This window comes from Lagopus muta, chromosome 5, assembly GCF_023343835.1.
Source record: "Lagopus muta isolate bLagMut1 chromosome 5, bLagMut1 primary, whole genome shotgun sequence".
NCBI lineage: Eukaryota > Metazoa > Chordata > Aves > Galliformes > Phasianidae > Lagopus > Lagopus muta.
In genome coordinates, this window is record NC_064437.1 from 39,562,845 (window position 1) to 39,586,981 (window position 24,137).

Below are 24,137 nucleotides of genomic sequence, written 5' to 3' on the forward strand. Positions count from 1 at the left end.
ATCCACACATTGGTGTATCCTTTTCCCATTCACATGCACATTCCATGCAGCAGAAAGCAGTGCTGCACAACCACGCATATAACAAAGTAGTTGCTTTTCAATACCTAATGACTTTTTAAAATGGCTTCAGCGTTGTTCATCATTTGCTTCAGACAGACATCTGCCCTGCAAGACACACACTGCAAACAATAAATGCAAACGTCTCCACTTGAAGCTTTTGCTTTTTCTCTTAAAAAGTCACTGGACGTTCATTTTGGCACATCCAGCCCTTAACTCCACTTCCTGATGCAGCCCAGGGCCAGGAGGATGTCACTGGGAGGGCAGGAGAAGGGAAGCAGTGAAACAACAGGCTCCCACAGCCCTACCGCCCCGGCACGCTCAGAGGGGACGCACCCTGAACCCCTGACAGGTGCCTGCCAAAAATGAAGTAACCGCAGACTGTGCACTGACGATATGAAATACAGATCGTGTCCCAGTGAGCATCCCATGCAGGCTGAGTACCTGGAGCAGGCAGGCAGCTCCTCAACTACTTCCCCATGTTCCTCGCTTTCCACAAGCTAATATAAATTAAAAATCCCAGATGAACATTGTCAAGTCACAGCTGGAACATCCTAGGCAGCACTGGAAGCTGCTGTGGAGACTGTCTTTTTGTGGCTCACAAGAACCTGTTATACGATGAAGAAAAAAGATTTAAATGCATTGTAGAGAAGTCATTTATAGTGTTTTAGCATCTATGACAAAGAAGAAAGGCAGTCTTTTGCTACAAGCGCTCAAATTAGTCTGCGTTAGTGCAGCTGAAAGCCTGCAACAGCTGCCAGCAAAATAACTTTCTGTTAATGATAGCTAACTACTGAGCTCTCTTCCTTTAAAAAGCTTTTTTTTCAAATGCTGAGCACTAAGAGCACAGAACGGCACACTGAAATAAAAATATAATAAACCACAAACGATAAATTACATTCAGGTACAGATGCATAACAGTAATAAATGACAGATTTGTTCACAAGCACTTAATCACCTACATGGTATGTTTTTATATAATGTGGTAGGAGCAAGAGTGTGTGCACACAGCCCAAGGGACAGATTGCTGATCTTCTGAAATTTGGAGGGAGATAGGGGGCAAGCAGAAGAATAGAAAAGGGGAGGTAATAGCATTGTCCCCTCCAACTGCAGTGACAGATTGGCTGGACTTGTTGTGAAAGTACATCTGTAACTGATGGAGCTAGAAGTCTGGTAGCCTTTTTGTTGGTTTGACCCTTGTATGGAACAGATGCACTTTAAAAATTACTGCCATTACACTACTGAACTCCAACTCTGAGCTGCAAAGTGAGATTTTTTTTCCCAATCTCTGCCAAAAACACACAAAGATGACAGCATTTTCCTACCAACAGCATTCCAGCAACGCAGGTAACATACTGGCGCCATGATCCATGATTTGAAGCACTATCATTTTCTTCAGCTCAATTTGCTCGTTACCCCTAACACTAACATTGTGTTCCACACCATCAGGACTCAAAGGACTGAAGTCTTCCAAAGCCTGCGTTATCGATTCTTTTCCTGTACCAATACCAATTTGTTTTTAAATAATAATAATAATAACTATTTATTTATTTATTTTAAGATCTCTCAACTTGGCTCTTGCATCTCAAAATTTTCCATAGAAAAGATTACCTTAGAGGAAATGGCTGCCTTGATGCTGTAGTAGGGCACAAGGCCGTATGTATCCAAACATAATGTACAAGAGATGGAAATGATTTTTCAGAAAATGCTTTGCATTGTGGCTGCGTTCTCCATGCTGCTCTATGTTGAAGGTATGCATTAAGACAGCACATCATGGGTTTCACAACAGCACCCAGCATAAGCTGCTGGAATTCTGGGAAAAGAGGAAAAGAAACTCATAAAACTCTAATTATGCCTTCAGTAAGTCATCTTACTCAAGTCAGCATGAAGAGAGCAGTGCTTCAGTACTGCACAGCTGACATGTCATTAATGCACAGAAGCAGCAGTGGAGATTTTAGCAGTGGGTGGCTTTCAAAATTAGTTGCCAAGTGGATTTGACAGGTGTAAAACCCAGCTGCTCTTCCTTGCTATCACAAGGAAAACACCGAGCTGTTGCTTGTAGATGGAAGTTTTCTGGCACAGCTCTGCTCATCCTGGGCAGCCACCACTCGGACAAGTACTGTGCTGACATCCTTCTCTCACTATACAGCTTCTCAACAGTTACGGGTCAATAGATGCTAGCACTATTTTTATACATAACTGTGTGTGTATTTGTATACATACATAAGTACATCTAAAACCCATACTTCTATATTACTAGTTACATAAACAGCAACAAACAAGCCATGAGTGAGCAGAGTGATAGAGATGTACAAAAGGCACTGTAAACATTCAATTTTTCCTCCAAATCACAGAATTGTAGGAGTTGGAAAGGGCCTCAGGAGATTATCTACTCCAACCTCACAAATCCCACACTTCAGAAGCTGACTTTCCAAAACGCTGTGCTGAAACAGCCAACAGGATCCACTTGCCTATTATCCTCTCACCACCACATCTCTAAAGTGGAGCTGATTCTTCTAGTTCAAGGCAGTTGTAACGGATCCAGAGAGCTACAAAGCCATTCATTTTCTTCAGCACTAATGGAAAACCAATATGCATGCAGATATCCTGCACCAAGCTCCGTGCAATTGCTGCCTGAACTGTCCAGCTTGATGATGGAATCTCACAAAACTTGATTTGTATCTTCTGTAGAAATACATACAAATTACCATCAGCATTTCACTGCTGCCTTTTAAACAGGTGCAAGTGACAGAGGCATGGTCAACTGGGAGTGCTGCTTAATGCTACAGCTGAAGGATGCTAAGCAGAACGCTGCTATTTATTTTGAGTAATCCTTGGAGAGCAAGAGGAAATACTTAACCAGCACAAAGCAGCCTGAAGCACAGAAACTTCCAGGATGCTGTGACACAGTAAAGAGGCTTTCTCTAGAGGATCTGCCCAAATGGCAGCTCTCAGGCCTGTATGATCGAAATGACTTGCAGTGCTGTTACCTCAGGGCTAGCTTCTAAAACAAAACACCCGATTTTATTTGGAATTCTGGCACTTCTGCAAACGAATTTAACATTCAAAACAATTCTCTGTACACAATTCAATTGCAAAATGCAGACTACCTATTTAACATATGGAAGTATGCTTTACAAAGCTAAATCCTCTCAAAAACTGATCTCCATTACTTAGAATCTCAAAATTAACATGAATAAAGAAAAACAAACAAAAAGTACAAACTTGCCATTGGCAATACCTTAAGACAACATCTTTGGAACAAGGAATAGTATGCAGTAGGGCGAAATGAACAAGAAGTACAAGGGCCACAGACAAACCTTCCCCTGCAGCATGTTTTTCCACTCTATCACTCGCTCCCACAGTGGGAGGCTGTAGGACAACACCCATATTTCACAAGGAGGCGTCTGGGGAGACAGATCTCAGTCTACAGCTGTTCATCTGGGGCACGTCCTGGGAAGGTAATGGCCTCTGCTTTGCAGCCTGCATGGGGAGCAAGAGCTACCAGTAAGCAGCAGTTTAAAAAAGCCAGTGCCAAAGTACACAGGCGGGATGTGGTACTGCTCGAGACATTTATGTTCTGTGGGAATATTACAGTAATGTACTCTCCAACAAAATAATCTGAACCATCTCCAAGTGCTGTTTCTGTGCATTACTGTCTTTCACAATGCAGCAAAAATCAGGTCACTGCTGCTGTGCTGAGTCAGTTACTTAAACTTTCTCTTCCTCAAGCTCAAAAGTGTCTTAAATATCTCCTATGAAGCTGACAATTTCCAAGCACGTCCTCCTCTGCTGCATGCACCCCATCAGGCCCCCACACTAGCAGGTATACAAGCACCAGATTTTGGGCGCAGACAATGGAGACGCTGAAAAATTCCATGAGTAGTTTTGATCGGTTTTCTTGGGAACAACAGCACTTCTTCCCCCCAAATTTGAAGAAAACTCCAATCCTTCATGAATTCCTACGCCTCTGGAGAACAAGAATTCTCTCTGCCTTATTTTCCATATACGCAGCAACCTCCTTTGTGAACTTCTTTCTCACCACAGAATATTTGGAATGCCTGACAATGACTTAACTGTGGTATCTACCATCCTCTATTTGCCTTGTTCAGAGGCAGAAGGGGCTGTCGCGAAATGTGTTAAAACTCAGGGGCAAGTAGGTGGCATCTGCAGGAACTCCCTACCTTGAAGGAGGCCAGTCTGATTCAAGGGACCACCATGTAAAGACTAACTTGTTAAAAACTAAAATTAGGCCATCAAGACAAGAAAGAAAACAAATTCTTGAGTGACTAAAAAGGCCGTAGTGCATCACAGTGTAAAAAAGAACTAACAAGGGACCTGTTCTACTTTCCATCATCATACCAAAAATAAAGAATTATATTTGTCTCCAGAATATCCGGACGCTCTGTGGAAAGTGGCTGTTCAGACTGCACTTTTTCCTCTAGAGTGGTGACACAAACGCCATTAATCTGGCACTATATAAGCATCTGCTTCATAATCCAACACAGTCAAGCCAGCTGAAGCAGACTGCACTCAAGTGGATGGATTCTGCAACGGGCAGCTGAGGCAGGGAGGGGGGAAGGCTGCATGAGTCCGTCCTCCACATGACCACAAACACTCCTACTCCTCAGTTTTACCACCAAGTAATGCAGCACACAGTCAGCACATGAACGCACAGGTTCTCTACACCTCACCAGAACAAATGCATAGTCTACCACTTGACAAATCTCATTCTTCTGTAAGGCAACCTCCTCATCAGCACGAGGCTCAGACTGACAGCCTAGAACCCGCAGGTGCCACTGGCACTGTCTACTGTAAAGCAACTGCAGATTCTCACAGTGCAGAAGAGTTACTGAGCGCATGTGAAGACCCAGTCTTTGTTCCTGGCTTTGTTATAAGCCTGGCTGGGGCCCTGTATTCTCGCAGAGCTCTGGACAGTGTCCCAGGAAAGATTGTTCTCAAGCCACTGGTTTAGCAATGACTTCACTTGTTCCAAGAAAAAGTCAGGCAAACAGACATATGTTTTTTTTTTAGTGGGCTGGGGAATTGAGTTGCTCCTGCAGCCATCCTCCTCCAGGCAGTGAGCATGTTCTGGATCTCCTCATTAAGCAGATTTTGCTTATATTAAAATTCAAATATACTCTTCAGAAATGTACCACTGGAGTAGAACCAGTTCTTGCCATATGCCAGTCTTGAAACTGGCAGTGATACGGTTACCGCAGGGCTTTACATTAGCTGAGATCATAGGGCAAATATCTTGGTTTGACAAGGTAAGCACTGTAAAGCTAGCGAAGCACAGCCTCCACATTCAAACCATTAGAGAATTAGTACGGATTCTTCTGATTTATTATACATGAATTTATACTGAATTCAAAAGCAAACTCTGGAGACATCACTGTTTTATTTATAGGTGTAAGAATAGGCACCACGCACTTGACAAAATACCCAGGAGAGCACACAAAACCCTTAACCAGTCACCTCTGCCCATCTGCAACCTTCCCGGGTACCCAGCTCTGCTCCTCCAGCTAAACGAACCATTCCCCTACTTTTCATCACATTTGATTCAGTCAAATAATTCCCTCTTTTGGCTTCTACCCCGCAGGAGACTGCCAGTTTCTTCCAAAAGGAAAACTGCCAAAATAAAGAATAGTTTTCCTTCCCCATTTCTACAATACTCTTTTCATTTCCGTTTGCATGTGCAGAAGTTTCTCAAGTGTTCTCCCATTCAAGGCATTTGCTTTCCCTTATCTCCAGTTACAATCCTTCCCTATCCACTCCTGGCTCCTTTTCCTCAACGTACGAACTTGCCTTGCCATAATCTATCTATCTTAAACTCATTTAATCTTAATTGGTTTTTCAATTATCCTTCTTCCCCTATTTTCTTTCTAAGATGATGGGAAAATCCCTTAAAATGGGTGTCTAAAATTTCTTTTATTTCCATCCTCAATGATAAACTTTAATTTCATCGTGTTATTGACATTTCCATCACTTTTCCATAGCAAAGCTTTCTCTTCCTTAAAAACATAAAGTTGATGCTATTAAAGAAACCCCACAATTTAGTTTTCCACCTTGGTGTGCTCTTTTAGTCTATCACCTTTAACTTTCTTCCACATCATTTTACCATTCTCTGAGAGAGTCTCTAGTGGATTCTGTCCTCAGTTCACTCTTTTTGTCTCTCTACACTTTATTTTTAGGCATTTTTATGTTCAGTTAGAGGGAGAATAATTAAATTCAAATTGACAGCTCACAGAAGCATCTCATTTTGTCCATATGAGTATCTTGGCTCCCCACTGTCACCCTGCCCACACACTCACATCCACCTCCCTTGCTGGCTGCTAAGAAGATACCATCACAGCCTTAAGCCTCCAGACTTAACTGTACAATAGGCGTGACAGTATCACTGATCTGAAACATCCTAATACCCAGACTATTTCTAAATCAGGGAGAATGATTTATTCCCCCTTAAATACAACTATTATTTTCCACCCACAGCTAAAAAAAATTATCCCTCATCTCAATTTCTTCAAAGTTGTTTTCAGATGAATTCAAAAGCAATTTTACCTGTTTCCCAGGTACTGGTAATTCCTCTAGTCCAACACCTTCAGCCTGTCACTCTGTTTTCGTATTTTCTATTTGTAGCCCCCTGGCTTACCAAACTAAGCTGATGCCTTCAGTTACAACACTTTATACAGGCTACTTTTATTATCATTCACTGTAGAGATGCATACTAATTTCCACTACCCGCTTGTTATATTTTCAAAATCCATAATTCTTTTTCACACTACTCCATCAGCTGAGAAGGCTTCTTCTGCACTGACATCTGTAAAACATCTCCAGTAGTTACTTGCAAACACTCTTCCCTAATACCTACGCTACATTTATGCTTGACATCACTTGTCATTGTTTTCTCCTTACCTGCATTGACTTTGACTTGTTATACTGCCTGTAAGCTCTCTTGAGATAGGGATAGTCTTTTCTTCTGAGCTTATACAGCACCCAGCACAGCTGAGCACTCTTGAACTCAGAAATGCTATGGTTAATGCAGCCTGCATTCTTGTAAAGCTATTTATGGGGCAGTGCCATCACAGCTTCTCTTGTCGTGGTCTAGAGGCAGCTCCCAGCTACAGCAGCCAGCCAGGCGGCCCAGGGCTTCTCTTCTGCTATGTCCAGGAAAACCACCTCACAAGAAGGAAAAGCATCTGAACACAGCATGGATGGGCATTACAGTTCCCTTATTTTGCAGCAGGTTTTCACAGATAGATAGCCATCAGCAGCAGCCATCCCGATATAATGAAGCATGCTGCCACTAAGGCTCCAGGCTCATTTGCTGAAAATTCACCAGGAGCAAATGAGGTAGGATCAGACAGGATAAGCTAATGGTAAAAAACACTGAATTCTGGGGAGAATTGATTGCTGCCTCTGTTAGAGAGGTTTTAAACAAGGAGAAAGAGGCAGTAGTTCTTATTTCCTCACTCTCTTAGCACCTGGCCTAGGAGCATACAACCTTAGAACACAGCTAGACAAGGTCAGCAAAGCTAACAAGCACACCACAGGCATTCAGATTAGCACATGTGGTGACCAAGTTGAACTCCAGCAATTTCACATGTGAAGTGGAGATGGCAGCGCATCTCATAATTGAATAATAAAAGAAATTGGTAATTGTGAAGCATGCAGCGATGATTCCCTACAGAAAAGCCCACAGAAATTACAGACCTTGCATTCTAATCAAGTTCGAATAGCACCCAGTAAATACAGAGTACGTTGATCAAAGAAGAGAAAAATAAAAGGTGATCAGCATCTAAATAAACAAGCAGTTTCCATTCATTATGTTTAGTAAGTCCCAGATCCTGCAGCATGTACTACGTGAACATACTTAAATATTGCTTTGCTACATATACATTAGGTACCTAGAAGAAATTGTACTGGAAACTCTTATTTTGGTAGTTAATAAGAAGACAAGACAGTACGTAAATAATTTTTCAATATACTTGCATCGCATTTGAGACTTTTATTTAGCAAGTATGGCAAGACAACTCTTCTAAACCACATCAGCAACACGGACTTAACACGAAAGTGCAGATATTCCCTTCAGTGTTGTGCAACCAACATTTCTACCACCTTTTCCATTGCTTCCCTATTTTTAAGAAGGCTTGTTCTAACTTAAAAATGCCCTTTCACAGATGTCACACTCTACATCAGTGTTCAGACGGGCTGGAAATAAAGAACATACTTAGGATAGCAGTTTGAGCACTCTCCATGTTCACCAAGTCCTGGTGGGCTCAGTGCAGCTTTTGATAAGGAGCAGAACTTTGGGAAGGCTCCATGGAAGGCATCTGCTCTAATCTGAGTTAATATTCTGTATCGCTGCTCCCCTCTAAAGAAGAGTTTTCTGGAACAGGGATGGATGACTAGAGAGTTTGACACAGAAAACAACTGTTAGAACATTTGCAAGCCGGCCAAGCACAAATGCTGATGGTCATCTTACCATCTGGAAACTGTCCCCTAACATGCTACTGAGCCCTGTGTTGGGCTATGTGATTTGAATTTTGTTTTTTTTTTTAATGTAAAAGCAGGAGATTGACCTTGTACAGACCTTCCTTCCCAGACCCATCAGCTACCTCAGGAATTTAAACATTAAAGCAAGAATTTAAAAAACAATTGATAAAACAGGGGTGAAAGAAGTTTCTGCCTTTAGCTGGATCAGATGAAGTTTGATTAAGTCTGTAGTGAGAAGAAGGTGCAACTGATGTTCACACATCAGTAAAGACATGCTTTTATCTTGGTGACAGGATCACCAACTAAACTAGAAAACCTTCTAGAAAGACACCTCTTTGAAGTCCAAGAAGAATCTCCATACCCTAGAGGGTGAGACTAAAAGCATTTAAAATAACCAAGTATACATATACTGCATTCCAAATTGCTAACAGATTTTAAAATACTCATCTCAATCAGGGAGACATGGGTGGTATCAAAGAGCAAGTGACATTACTCTGTAAAACTAAAAATTCTCTCTCAAGGGATGAGAGATATATATACTAAGATGAAACTGAAAATTTGTTTGTACAGGGAAGTATCTCAGAGAGCCTACATGTCCAAAATTTTATCATGTTTTACACATTCACACAATCATTCAAGGTAAGTCAAGAAGGAACAGTAAGCAGAGGCAAGTCCCATTCCAAACCACATCTTCCCATAGCAAAGCCAGGATTGAAGTTGCAGATACTGAGCTTCATGTTATTAAACATATCTAAAATGTCCCCTTCCTCACCATTTTGAGGAATTTTCACTTGACAATCCCAGAGAAATCTGCCACAACTTTCTATAAATGAACAACACCAATCTTACCTAAAGCCTCAGAGCTATTTGGGTCTTCTCATGAGGATGGCGAGGCACTGGTGGTGCCCATAGGTGCGGAGGATGCCCCATCCCTGGAGACGTTCAAGGTGAGGCTGGATCAGACCCTGGGCAGCCTGGTCTAGGTGTGGTGTCCCTGGTCATTGTCGAGGAGTTGGACGAAGTGACCTTTAAAGGTCCTTTCCAACTCTAAAGATTCTACAATTCTGATTTTTACAGTACTACAAGTGATACTGGGGAAAAAAATGGGGAGGGGCAGGTACATGTTTATTCCTTATAGGATTATCTCATCAGACTCTTGGTATTTATCAGACCTACCTAAAGATGCATCAACAACAAACACAGCAGTCAAACAATTCTCTGCAACTCTATGCTTGGGCATCAATCCAGAAAGGAAGCATCACAACTATCACCTCATGAGCCAAGACAGCAATTGTCACTTTATTGATATTTCTTCACTTTTCTCATCTTTCTGACCTTTGATCCAAATATTAGATGTGCTCAACTCCCATAAAGAAGGTGTTACAAAGTTACAGCCTTCTTTTTCATCTTAGTTTCAATCCTCCACAGAGCAGAAGAGGTGTTCCTATTATGTTAATATTTTTTAGATGCTCTGACCATGTAAAGAGCCATTAGTTCTACTCTGTGACTCAGACTAGTTTTGCAGTGCTTTAAGCCGATTTAGAAATGAGTCGGAGCGACTTACCACATCACACTCAGCCTCTCATTACAAACATGGTTTATTTGTATTTTCTTGTCCTTTTCTTACCCTCCTCCCTTTCCACACTCACCACATTCCACAACCACCACCACCAAAGTAAACTAGCTGGTTTCCTAAGGAGCACAGCATTAGAGACATTAAAATAGTTAAACAAACGAGACTGCTGAAGCATCTTACCAATGCAGGCCATTGAATTTGTTTGATCTTTGATCCCTGAGTCTGGCTTGGGTCCTTTCTTTTCGCCCAGACCAGCTGGTACTCCACCAAGAAGGTTGCAAAATCTTCATAAACTTTAACCCATTCTCGCTTTTCCCATTCAAGGTCATCAAATTCCACATATACCTGGAGAAATTTAAAAACAGGAAAAGATACACATTATTACTTGTACACAGCATGGGAGAATCTACATGCACTTTTGAAAGCACGTGTTTTAAAATTTCACGTGAGAGCTTATTTAGTATTATCCCTTTTACTGTTATGGTATTGAAATGACAATTCAATCAGTTCCTGAACCACAGAATAAATGTTTTTTTCAGCAGAGCACGTGTGCTGAAGACATAAAGAGTTCATCTGCCAAAACATAGCTGTTAATGTTGGGTGTCTTACCCTGTGATTGAGAAGTGTGACACTAAATACTTACTAATATATTTCAGTAAGCTTTGAGGATGATTCCTATTATCTGTTCAAATATTTATCATAATTAACTTCACGCAAACTAATCAACCAACCAAAAAAAAAAAACCCACACTGCTTCAAGGATTAAATTAAATAAAAAAAAAGCAGTCAGTTGGAAGAGAACCAGAAAGAACACCATAAGCCCTCTGTGCTCTGTGCACCTCCAATACGCAGTTCTGAACTCCCAGCTCCACCTGCAGAAGCCACTTGGCACCTTGCCGTTGGTACCCTTATGGGATCCCAATCTTTCTGGTTTAATAAATAAATAAAACATTCACAACACCACACTTCTCATTTCCAGCTAAATCACCTTGGAGCCAGTTTGCATCTGTATGATTTCGTGTCATTGCTGCCCTACATGTTACAGGGCTCTCCCCAGTGCACAGCTGGAGAACAACCAGAACCCCCCTCAGCTGCGCTTACCAAGCTGACCATGCCAAGTCATTTGTCTCCTCTGGTAAAGAGAGGAGGGAACATGCAGCCAAAAAGTTATACAGATATTATCCACATTAGAAAACAAGAACTTCATAAATGCGTTACATTACAAGATCACTTTTTTTTTTTCTTTTCCACTTTTATAATGCATTTTACAACACTGCAAAGAAGAAACACCTCTTCCTATAAAACACATCACTGCTCGTCTCAGCCTGGCGTAGGAATCACAGGACAGGGCAAGATGATTTGCTCTCCTGAATTTCAGCTCTCACACCCATGGCAACTTCTGAAACTGGAGATTCTTCCTCCATCTCCTTCTGAGAACTTACATTGCTGTCACTGAAAAAATCTTGTCTAGCTTCAGTTAATTTTAGGACTGCAACATGCTTCCTTGTCTAGACTGCCTGTCTCACACTTGTGAAACGCGTGCTACACAGCACTCCTGCTCATCTCATCCCTCTCCCTTTGGTGTACACAACTTAAATTTACACCGAGCCCATACCAAAATTCATCTTCCCAGTTTTCCCCCCTCACAGATTTTTTTTTTAAACCCACATGACTTCCACCCTGTTCCTATACTCTCCCTATCCCTCTGCAAGCATGAGTCTGATGATAATAATAACCCACTGCAGCTACTCTCCTCTGTGGCAGCCCACAGTCACGTCTCCACTTAAAATCTGCACGGCTACACAGATGACAGAGATGGTTCTGCTCCTCCCGCACTGCCACTTTCGCTCACTCCACAGCTCCCCTCCTGCAGCAGCATTTATATCAGCTCTACTTGAATAGTTAGTTCATACAGAAAGGACCCTCTTACCTCAGCTGTTCGTTATTAAACTGCCACCTGTTATTCTAGCAAGTGAGTGGAAAGCAATGGCAAAGCCTCAAACTAAAAACTGTCAACAGCCACCTTTCATTAAAGGGCACAGTTCTATGAAAAAGACTTAAAGAAATGAAGCTATGGAATGTGTAACAAAGCTAGGGAATAGTAATTTGACAACCAAAACAGATTTAACAATAAATACAGTACAGCATTAAAGCAGAAGAATGTCATATCCCAAATCATCTCAGCAACACCTGGTATTTGCACCTTCATTGAACCCTTCTAAAGGGAAAGCTATGTTTAAATGTTGTAATTTGCTCTGTTGTGAAGACACCTGTCAGTGACAGCACAGTCAAAATCATTCTCCGAAGTTCCCTTGCTCCCCATGCCTCCTGCTGCTCATCACACTCAGTGATCCTGGGCAGCCTGTGATGAGGCAGGGGGCCAGGCACAGGGCTGAGCACCGCTGAGAGTTTAAAAACAGGAGGCAATGGGAATCAAGTGAGCAAATGTTTTTGAAAAACACAGATAAGCCTAAACTGGATCCAGCAGTTGAGAAACAGTCACACTACAACATGCTGTGCCTTCTGGACCCCTGCCAGAACTGGTGGATAACTGCAATGCAATCTAGTGTTTTGTGTGCAAGATTTGCACCCCAAACAAACCGAAATCCAGTGCAATGGTGGTGGGAATTACTGTGAGCTGCCTGCGGGCCTCCTGGCACCGAGCAGCCCGGTCTGCAAAGGAGCAGCTCAGGGGAAGCGGGGCAGGGAGTATGGCACGGGGCCAGCTGCACTGCCCGGGGCGCCGCATCCCTCCCGCCCACAGCCCCAAGGGGAGCAGCACTGCCAGCCTCACCGCGCTCCTGTCTTGGTGCCAAGTCTATTAGCTACCCCCTGCTTTCCAGAGTTCATTTCTGAAAGGCAGCAGCAGCACAGGGAAAACGTGGAGCACAACCTTTCACCCATTCTTTGTTAGCAAATACGTGCTCAAAACAGGAAAACGTGTTACACATTTTTGCGAGGCATGAGTAAAGGCTCTGAAGCAAACAGGGCTTCCCACTCCCTGGACGCCGCACTGCTGCAAGGAGAAGAGAGTATGAAAGGGAGTAAAGGGAATAAAAAGGGGAGAGAAAAACAAAAGCGATCCAGCAGCCTGTGCCAGAAAGCAAAACGTGAAGCCAACCCGAGCCCCGCCAAGGAGCAGAGAGCCTGAAAACACTCCATCTTCTTGCTTCGCTGGCGGAACTGTGCACTGCAAAAGCTCCTCCAACATCTGCCTCCTTAAGAGAGTGTGTTGATTTTGAGATTTTTCAGCCAAATCGTGCTTCCTTGCCTCGTCAGCTATACAGCAGTTTGTTTTGCCAGAGCCACTCAAGACCTCTCACCACGTACACACTTGTGCAGAAAGGGAGAATTCCCTCTGGGATGATATTATAGTTATAATTGGCATTAATGTGCTAATTTTGTAACTCACTATTTTCCAACAGGAAGCAGCATAAGCCCATAGCGTGTTTTTCCAAGTAAAGCAAGACAACAAATTAACGTTCAGCAGAGTCAGCCAAACAATTGCAACAAAATATTGCCATTCCAAAGCCAAAACACAACAACCATGGTGAAATTTTCAACATGCAGCACCACAAATAGTGACTTGTCCAGTCTCCATTGCTCCAAATAAATACGCCTGACCACACAAACCCTGCAGCCCTCTGAACAGTCACGAAAGCAGAGCTACATAGAGCTGGGCAGCACAACCCTGTGCCACCCACACACCCAACACTAGGGATGCAGTCACTCTGCCTGCATGCTGCCACTGCTTGCCTGGATCTGAGGACAAGTGTTGGTGGCTACTAAGCTTCTATCCCTGTGTGATAAAATGACTCACTTAAGCTGATGGGTACTTAAGAAATACAGGTCATTTCTTTCCTAAGTGATGGCAGATGTACCAGTCACTATGCAGTCCAGTGCTATACCAAAGCCTGCACTAGAAATCATGATGTGCAGTTCCCTGTTTCTCACCTAAGGACTTCTACTGAAATATTTACGCCTAGTGTAATCAAACGCCTCTTATAATATGCATTTAATAAGGCAAAAAGAACACTTAATTTGTACCATGTTGAATATTATTTCATCAACACAAAGTGGACTACTGGCTTCAACGTGAGTCCCAAGGCCCATTAAGTTTTATCCTTAATGTTTCTGAATTAAAACAAAGAACATTACACTATATACAGCTGTACTGCATGAAAGTAAGGGTTGAGAACTCAAAACTCAGGTGCTAAAAGTTATCTTGAAATACAGAATTCTTAGATACATAGCCTGAAAGATCACAGAACAGCTAGGGTTGGAGGAGACTTTGCACACCACCCAGCTCCAACTCCCTGCCATGGCTGGTTGCTGCCCACAGCCCCATCCCATCCAACCTGCCCTTCAAGGCCTCCAGGGATGGGGCACCACAGCTTCTCTGGGCAGCCTGTGCCAGCACCTCACCATCCCCTGAGGAATGTGTTTTCCCCCCAGCATCTAATCCAAATCTCTCCCTCTTACAGCTTCAAGCCATTCCCCCTTGTCCTATGCTTAAAAATCCTGGCATGTAATCCAGACAGCTAGTTGCCAGACAGCCTTGCTCTCCAGCCCCTCAAACACAAAAATGCAGGCCTTGATACAATTTAGCAGAGATTTACTTCAAAACCTACTATGTTTACAATAACCACATTTCAATGACAATAAATAAAATCTCTTACAAGAAGTTTTTAACATAGTACCACCCAAAGGAAAAGCAAATTTCTGTTGGATGCCTCCAATTAGCACACAGCAATGTAGAGAATGAGAAAACAAACAGTAAGATGTAGAACAAGATGCCCACGCTGGCAAATGAAAATGCAAGCCCATAACAGCACTTCCCTCCCCACATCTTCCAGCATCAGCTGTAAGCTGCAGGCTTTAACTGTACGTATCTGCAATGGGATGTTTGGCACCGGCTCGCTTCTGGCCCAGCGAGGAGGCTGCTGGAGTTCCCGTTGCACACCTAGCCCCAGAGGGAGGCCCAGAGCCCCAGCCAAGGCACCATGGAGCCAGGCATCCCAAGGTGAGCAGCGAGCACAGCCCTGTGGGCAGAGAGGGAGAGAACGACAGCCAGAGTCAAGAGCTCCAGACGGCCTCGGTGCTCTGCTGGGCCGCAGCAGTCTTTTTTAGCATTCTGTGGAGCTGCAAATTAAGCTAGGCTCTGAGAAACTTCTCCATTTACATTCTGAAACGGACGCCATTGCCAAATACCTAGCTGGTATAAACTAAAGCTACTTGAACGTACACAGGGAACAGAGCCAGGAAGAGTGTTTTTATAAAACTTAATCTTCCCATCCTGTTCCCAATATCCCTGCCTTCTCAGGTTTTTACAGATTGTTTCTTTGATGGAAATGGCATTACCCAGCAGCCAAGCCTTTCTAAATATATCTTTAACTAATCAAATGCAATCAAAGCACAATTTACTATAAAGCAAAACAGCTTAACGCAGTAAAATTATTACTGTGTCATACAAGTGCTACCCATTTCCGCATGGAAAAGCAATGAAATAGCAACAGAAGATAGCAGAAGGGCTTCTCTTTAATAAGGAGCTTGCAATATGGTTATATACTTCCAAAATGTTCCCCATCCTTCCCGTTCCCATTTCAATTTTCATAGTCACTCCACATTACAAAACTCTTAGTATCATCGCACTCCTTTGCTTCATACATAAAAGTGCTATACGGCTGCATTTTAAAAACCATACGAGTAAAACAGTAGAGAAAAAAAGATGGGTATTTGAGAATATATTGGCATCAGCCCACATAGCCTAAGGAAAATCTAAACAAATGTTGGAATAGCAGCAAGGGATTGGTTTCAAACTACCAAATCCTTCGCTATTGTGAGTTTTCTTGCCTCTATGCATTCTTACAAACAGTTACAATTTTATATTTTTCTACCAATCTGGAAAAGACTCTTTCTTAAACACAATTTCTTCATTTGCATTTGCAGACCGGAAAGTATTTACTTTCAACATACAAAGCCGATGAATCTAAGGATTTTAGAACACTTTCTCTTAAATGTCATGAGGGCATCCTGCAACTCATTTGCTTTTTGAGACAAAGATGGCATCTTCTGATTTGTGCTATGAAAGCAAAAGGGATAGCTCTTCAAAGTCCCCTTCAACGTAGCCCACCACCATGAAGCATAATACTAATTATTCTAAAGACATCAATTCCTTCTTTACTGAAAGAAACATAGTACAGGCACATTACATCCTAGAGGCAGCCCTCAGTTACAACCCAGAAAGCTGAAGTGCACAAAGAACGAGCCATATCCGTAGAGCATCAAGCCTTTGATGTTTCAGAGCTCCTGGAAATCAATGTATGTGATCCCACCACGTCTCAGTAATGGCAATTAAGTCATAGTTTGCCTGCCACACAGTGACTTCCAGCTCCTCCTGCTTGTTGCCATTGATAGAGATGCACTTCAGCTCAGCCACTCGTCCCAACAATCCCAGCATTGCTTCCCATGGCTCATCTCCAGTGAGCCTGGTTTTATTCCCTTCCCCCTTCATTCCTACTTTAAAGCTTTCTCAATGAGCCCTGCCAGCTGCTGGACAAGGATCCCTTTCCCCCGTTGAGACAGGCGAGACTCACCCACAGCCATCAGGCCAGGTGCTGGGTACACTGCCCCATGGTTGAAAAAGCCAAAATTCCTGTGACAGCACCAGCCTCTCAGCCACGTATTTATCAGATGGGTTCTCTAGTCCTCTTAGCATCCCTGTCTGTCACTGGAAGGATGGAGTTGAACGCTACCTGTACTCCTGCTCCATCCACTAACTGCCACAACTCCCTGAAGTCCCTTCCGATAGCCCCGAGGCTTCTCTCAGTGACTTCATCGCTGCCAGCACGAACCATCAGTAAAGGGTAATAATCACAGATCAGGGACTTAAAGTAATCATAGACTTCCACTGCCGAGACAGCTCAATACGCTTCATACACTGATGAACAAGGAAGACAACTCTAATCTCTTGTACAGTCCTCTAAATATACCAGAGATGCACGCCTGCTGAAAGACATTTAAATATATGCCATATGCAGGAGGAAACAGGAACAGATGGAGCAAAGAATACGTGCTTCAGTAAACGTGAATTTTCGAGGTAGCTCTCTTCTATCTTAAAGCATCAAAACAGTTATTTAAATAAAAACATGTATTTCAAACGAATAGTAGTCTCACGATGCAATATGGATAAACAATAAGCATAGAAATGAACAATGTATATAATTTAGGCTTAATTTTGAAATCCTAATTTTGCATTCTCTGGAATGCATACCTGAACACAAGTAACTTTAGGAGAAAAGATGCAGATAAAAATGGCTGCAGAAGTGAAGAAAACTGCCAGTATATTGCAGTTAGGTGCTGCTGCCTGTAGCTTGGATTGCTAAGCAACCAGCACACTGTGTAGAGTATCAATAAGATCACAAGGATGGTGAGTGAAGAAAAAAGCATCCTCCTAAGATGCCTCAATACCATCTCTGGAAAATAAAGATGGACATTTCAAAAAGCAGATATGTCTTCCAAGCATCATTTTAAAACACATATTCCACACAGACAGCTGAGAAAGAGAAAACATGAACTACATTGCACTGAAGGAAGCAGTATTTGTATTTTATGCCATTCACAGTTTTAAATGAGTTTCTCAAAAAGATTTGCCTCTCAAACAGAGTCCACAGGAATGCAAAATCTTATTTAAAATGTGTCTGAAACACTGGCGGTACTTAAAATACTTGACATACTTACTTTGCAAACCTTTTCTCCAAATTCAAACGGCAAAGCCAAGTGACACACAAACCAAAAATTAAATTATGACCATGCTGGGATTTTCAAGCACACCTAAGCCAAGTATTACCGCTTTCAAAACGCTTTAGATGCCAAAAAATACAGCAAATTTCTCATCCGAAATAAGAAATAAAAGCAATATTGAAATTTCAAGAATGTATTAACTACTAAATCATGGCAGCACCTAGTTAAAATATACCAGTTACATAACAATTTCCTGGTCCTGCAGACTTGGAAAGGAAGTCTTTCAAATTCTTTGTCATCAGACAATGCAGGAAACTTTTCTTACCCTATCTAACTATAATTTAGATGTAACGTTAATTTCTAAAAACTATTGCTGCAAAGTCTCAAACAGTTATTCTTTTAAAAAGGTGTTGCTGTTTTTTAAACTATATGCATCTTATTTGCAGATGTGACAGGTGACTGGATGGAGATAAGGCCATTTCAAGCACTGAGGGTTAACTGATAAATGTTAATAGCTATCAGATGATCTTGGTAGTGCAGTGGTGATACCTCATGAAGGCAAGGTGACAGTTAGCCTTGCTGGTTGTCAGAGGCCACAGAGCACTACAGGAGGCTGGAATGAAGCATGTGGTAACAGCAATTGCTTACTTTTCAGACAGAAGTGGTTCACTGCTGCTCTTCATCCCCAGGACTTGAGCTCTGCTGAAGCATCAGCATTCACCAATCACCCAGCACCACTGTACCAGTTGTTTTCTCCAGGCCTGTTCCCAGTCACCTGCAGCAAGGTGTCAGGCAGCCTGGCACAATTCACCGCTACCCTTTTGCCAGACTGTGAGAGCAATGCACAAGTACGATGAGAGCAGGCAGGAAAAATTATCTAGCAAGAAGACAAGATATTGTATTTTATATAATTTCCAACTACCAAGTCACGCTTTTCTGTTTTCTGATGACAACAAAGTATTTACCCTTACACACAAGAAAAATGATCTTAAACAACAAGCCAACAAAGTGATTCTCATCAGGTAATTTTCCTTTTCCGAGTAAAATTTGATGAGAGTATCAAGACAAGAATCATGAAAGGTAAAAGAAACTTGGTTAAATATTTATCTGCTTCATTGATTATTATCCACTAAAATGTTGGAAGGTATTTTCCTGAAGTGTATTCCTTCATAAAAGAACCAGAAATATTTGAGTAGGGAAGCTAATGTACTCTATTAATTAAAGCCTAAGCTTCCATCTGAGAAGTAATATCTACCTTGTCTTAATAGTAACTCACTATTTCCCTTCTGTGTGAAATGCTATTTAAAAGCCCAGTCCGCAATCTGCTTCTCCAAGTCCTGCCTAAATCTGGTCTAAGCTGCATCATAAATAGCACACATAATTTCTATGCTCTTCCTAGTTAGGACCCAGACATATTTTATTACTGCTGTGTTTGATTTTTTTGTTCTGCAAACCTGAATCACACCCTGCTTGCAGCTTCCCATCAGCATGATGGTGGCATTCTGTGCTACCCCATGTGCAGAGCCCCTCCTTGGCTGCCTCACTGACGGACTGCTTCAGGCCTGGGTTTCAGCCTCCTCTGTGTCATCCTTCAGAACCACACCTCTGTCTCACAGCGCTGATCTGTGTCTTCTCCTTTATAACAGAGACATCAGCCATTCAAAAATAAATGCTCAGATAACCTGCTGATGTGTCCAAAAGCTTGAAAACACCTGCTAGCAAGAGATCCATAACCAAAATTTGCAGAAGTTATGCAGTAGCTGTAGCATTAGAGAAGGAAAATAAAATCCACGCTAACAGGCTGAAGCTTCAAAAGATTTAAGATTTTTCAGATGTGTTTTTTCCTTTATTTGAATTCCAAGACAAGACCTTCCACAGAGAACTGAGTCACTACAGGTCCTGTTACATCACAGCATGCAGGTCTACAAACTGGGAGCAACGTTCATTCTAGCTCTGAACTGAGCTATCCTTAGTGGAGATTAGGATCTGGGCTGGCAGCACACGTGAGCAAACAACAGTAGTAAACATGCTGCCAAAATTCAGCACAACTTTGGGAGCAAAACCACAGCTTTGTCCAATTCCTACAGTGTCTTAATCCACCTGCTCAGCATCGGCGGCCACTGCCCAGTTACAGATATCCGTAATTTGATCTGATTTCATCAGATATTTGACCAAAGCATTACAATTCTGCAGGTAGTGTGTAAACTACCAAGAAACGGCAGTACTGAGGCAATCCTCTTTTCATCTCACAATACTAAATAAATGTTTTTTCATCAGAATGATGAGTTATTAGTTATGCACACGGACTGTTTGGTCCCAGTTTATCCAAATACCTTTTGTATTCCAAAAATCTTCTGCCAGATTTGTTTTAACAAACTTTAGAGATACAGGTTAGAGTCAGGAGTTTCTGCTCTGAGTTCATGATGCAGAGCAAGTCACAACATCACCGCTGCAGTACCCATATCGTAGAACAGAAATAGAATCATTCCAATCCAATTTTACCTGTTTTGACAGGTATCTTTCCATGATAACACAGTGTAGATGTTTGTGGGCTTCCAGGTGCTGCTGGGGTGTTTCAGTACAAAGCACTCATGATCACAGAACCAGAGCTGACCAGCTCCAACGACAATGCCTGCTTTGTCGTCCTGCTGCTAAGGTCATAGCACAGAAAAGACTTCAGACACACAGTTCTTGATGCTTATTAGCTTCAGTAATATAGGGGTGGATAATACTTCTGATGCACACATGAAGGCACCCTCTCTCAATGTTTGTCTGCTAGCATTACTCAGAAGACACAATTCTGCACACTCATTTTTTGTTCCATCTTGCAAGCAAATGTCTCAAATACGTGAGCAAAGTGGCTCAACTTTTTATGGTGCACCTAATCTTTAACTAAGTATTAACCAATCTCAGTTCGCAGTACCACAATTCTCCAAACTAACATTAACTGTGTGAAAAAAATAAATATAACATACCTTACTTTATAATGAGAAATTGTCCAAGAAACGTCAAATATACCACAGCTAAAAAAAAAAGTAACATCAGGGATTTTCTGCTCTCCTTGCAATTTTTTTGGTAAAGATCTTTCTACGGCAAAATAATAGATCCATTGATAACATCAAGAGAATAATAGATCCAATAGATAGCTCCAAAAACTCTTATTATTTAAGCCCACAGGTAAAGACATAAGAACAACACAATTGCAATGAGTATACATAAAAGGTGCTAAATTAGTCAAATAAATAACCTTAATTACTGTATTAGCCATCTCTAGCTTTTTGACTCTGAAAAGCTCAAATGGGCACTCCGTGTAATAAAGCAAGGCAAGTATTTTCAAGTAATCGGCATTTCAAAGATGGTAATGCTAAATTAATGCTAAATGAAAAGGAGATTTGTTCCTGCACAATGCTGTTACAGGCTGCAACTGTAGGAGCTGTGCCTACAACTTCAAAAACAGTCCTCCTGCAATTCAGGAGGCATCCTAAAGAGAACAAAATAGCATCAATTCAGAACCACAGGTAATTTGCTCACCTTATGCGCAAGTTTCTAGGAAAGCAAAACAGCTTTTTCTTTTTGTCAAAGGCAGCTTCTAAATGCTAGATGGGATACATACAACAGGTTACCTACTGCACTGACTGATATTTATGGAAGTTACTTAAATCCTCTAAAGAACAGAACAATTAAAATGTGGAGCCAGAAGTACAAATGTGCAGACTGGTACTTCTCATCTCTCCCCTTCCTTACTTACTTCCCCAGTAAGAACTCATTGGCTGAAAGTTTAGCTTCATGCAACCCTTGACTCAACCTTTGCCATACACAGAAAATGAAGACCAGCCTCCCTTCAGTACTGAGGACTCATTCTGCATTCGCAGAATTTTTTTTTTCCTTTAGAAGCTTCCCTGCAAATGAGAATTACATTTTAAATGTGGATTTTAATGAGAATCCATCAGAAAGGTATCATCATCAGCAAGTTCTTGTCTGTCACAATATTAATGCACCTCAGAGCTGCTTCAGTTTTCTAAATGATTGAATAACTTCCCCTCCAGGTAAACCAACACACTGTAAGAAGATACCTTTGACTCAAGGAGTCACCAGCTGTAGAATTCTTAGTGGTGTGAGATAACACAAGTATTTACTGATAGTAACAAAGACGTGAATCTGTTTTGAAAATACATCAGAATCACCTGAGGTGTGTGCTGTGCCCTACAAACGCCTTCTGCTTCACTCCATAAACCACTTAAAAACTGAACGTTATTTCTAAAATTAGTCTTCACCTCCTTCAGACAGTACATATAATACACCTCTTGTTCCAGCAAACCTGCAATGGATGTGAAAGAAATGATTCCAACTCACAGAACTTCACCTAAGCATCCAAGACAAGAAAGGGCAGTCAGTTATCTTTCTTTTACCATCAAACATATTAATACAGTATTAAATTAAAAGAATGTGATGAATATTCTTGAAAGTAACGTTCATTATTGTTTTTCTCTTGGCTTCTGATTGACTTGTCTCACTGTGACACCAATACCTCACATATCAGAGTACAGAGCATTGTCAATGTCTGCAATCACTCACAGACATCACTCACAGGGCACCACTATTTTTATTCAGTGATGTATGAAAACTAATGGCATTTAAGCCAGAAAGAAAAAAAGACAGTCTTCCTCCCATGCATTTCACTTCCCACAGAGCTGGTAATGCTGAGCTGCCCCGCTCCCAGTCACTGCGCAGGAAAGAAGGGGGGAGGAGGGAATGCCGCAGCTAAAAGCCATTCCTAAATCCCCTTAGGGTGGGAAGGAAGAGGTCACAGATGAAAAGACAACAGACACAAACGTTAACCCATCCAGGGAACGACCGCAGCTGCTACCGCATGATCAGTGGAGATGGGGGCTGAACAAACAAGACTCACAAGTAATGCCGCATGGTCTAAACACAAGGAAGGGGAATTTCTCTCATTTTTCTCTCATTCTCTCCGAAGAAGCAATAAGAACACTGCACATATCCAAAAATCCTTCATATGGTTTGGTACAGATTATTAGATACCAAAATGAGCTGCCAAAGAACTCTGGCACAAATTCATGGGAATCATCAAGGAACATACCCAACGAGTTCCGTAACGCTGGAAAAATTAGGTGTTCCTGAGCACTGCAAGCAAAGGGCAGAGATTTCCAGGTTTTCTAAAGCATGCGGCTTCTCTCACCAGCACATCCATGACTCACTGCCTTGTCTGGTGGGGTACACTGTGCCCAAGGAAATCTGGAATGCCCAAACTGGTTAAGCCAATCCCAAAAGGCACACAAGTACACAAATCAGCTAGTGCCAAGACAAGAGAAATCCTTCTGCAATTGATTCTACAACTTAAACCTACAAACAGGCAAACCGCTCCTTATATTTTTTTCACATTAAACCCCTAATCCTTTAAATAATTTCTCTTCCCACATGTAACACACTGAAAAACAATTGTAAAGCTCTGAGGAAAGCCAGCACCTGCAGGAAAGGGTTTAATCTGGCAACTGCTGGTGTTGTTGAGTTATTCATCACATAAATCTCCTATAAGGTCCCACCTCTTTCCTGTACTTCTAACTGCTGGAGTTTGAGAAAACAGACCTCGTTTCATGCCGAACTCCCACCACCGAGCAGCTGAATCTCCTACACTGCTTAGAATGCAGTTCGTGAGAGCAGACTTTGCATGGAGTCATGCAACATCCTGTTCTGAGCCAAGGGCTCCAGATGGGATATGTTTCACTGCTGCCTTCCCCCTCCCCAGCCCGTTTGGGCTCATCCTTTTTTCTTTGAAAGCATTTATCCCCAACTGATGCTCTAACAGCGTGCTAAAACTGACCTTTAAGTCAAATACAGGCAAAGTCAAAACTTAATTAAAATCTAAATTTAAAAAAAAAATTAAAATACACTTAAATTATCAAAATACTTTTATCAGCTAATCAATTATCAAAACTACACATCAAGAAAATAAGTAATTTGTTGCAGCTCAGGAAAATCTGCTTTGCTTCACAATGTTTGCTGATCATTTAAATGCTTGGCGTTGTCACGCATGTTACCAATCTAATGGAAGTTCTCATCGACACAACAAGGAACAAGCTGTCTCGCCTGCCCATCACTCTGAATGCTGGCAGCTTCTCAAACATCTGCTAAAGGTCAGATTTCCACTGCATGGATCCAATCAATGAGGCTACACAGCGCTCCCAGTGCCATTGGAAGAGCCAAACAAAGACCACTGTTTCACATCAGCAAAGAAACTCAGCCT

The 24,137-nt window shown here is 41.9% G+C and overlaps 1 protein-coding gene across 1 annotated transcript in view; it reads right to left on the minus strand.

Moving 5' to 3' along the window:
• Positions 1-24,137, minus strand: part of JMJD1C (jumonji domain containing 1C) — a 145,579-nt gene that overhangs the window by 89,573 nt on the left and 31,869 nt on the right. Inside the window, exon 2 of the mRNA XM_048943742.1 lies at positions 10,310-10,474. The gene's annotated coding sequence lies outside the window, so the exon portion shown is untranslated. The remainder of the gene's footprint in view (positions 1-10,309; positions 10,475-24,137) is intronic.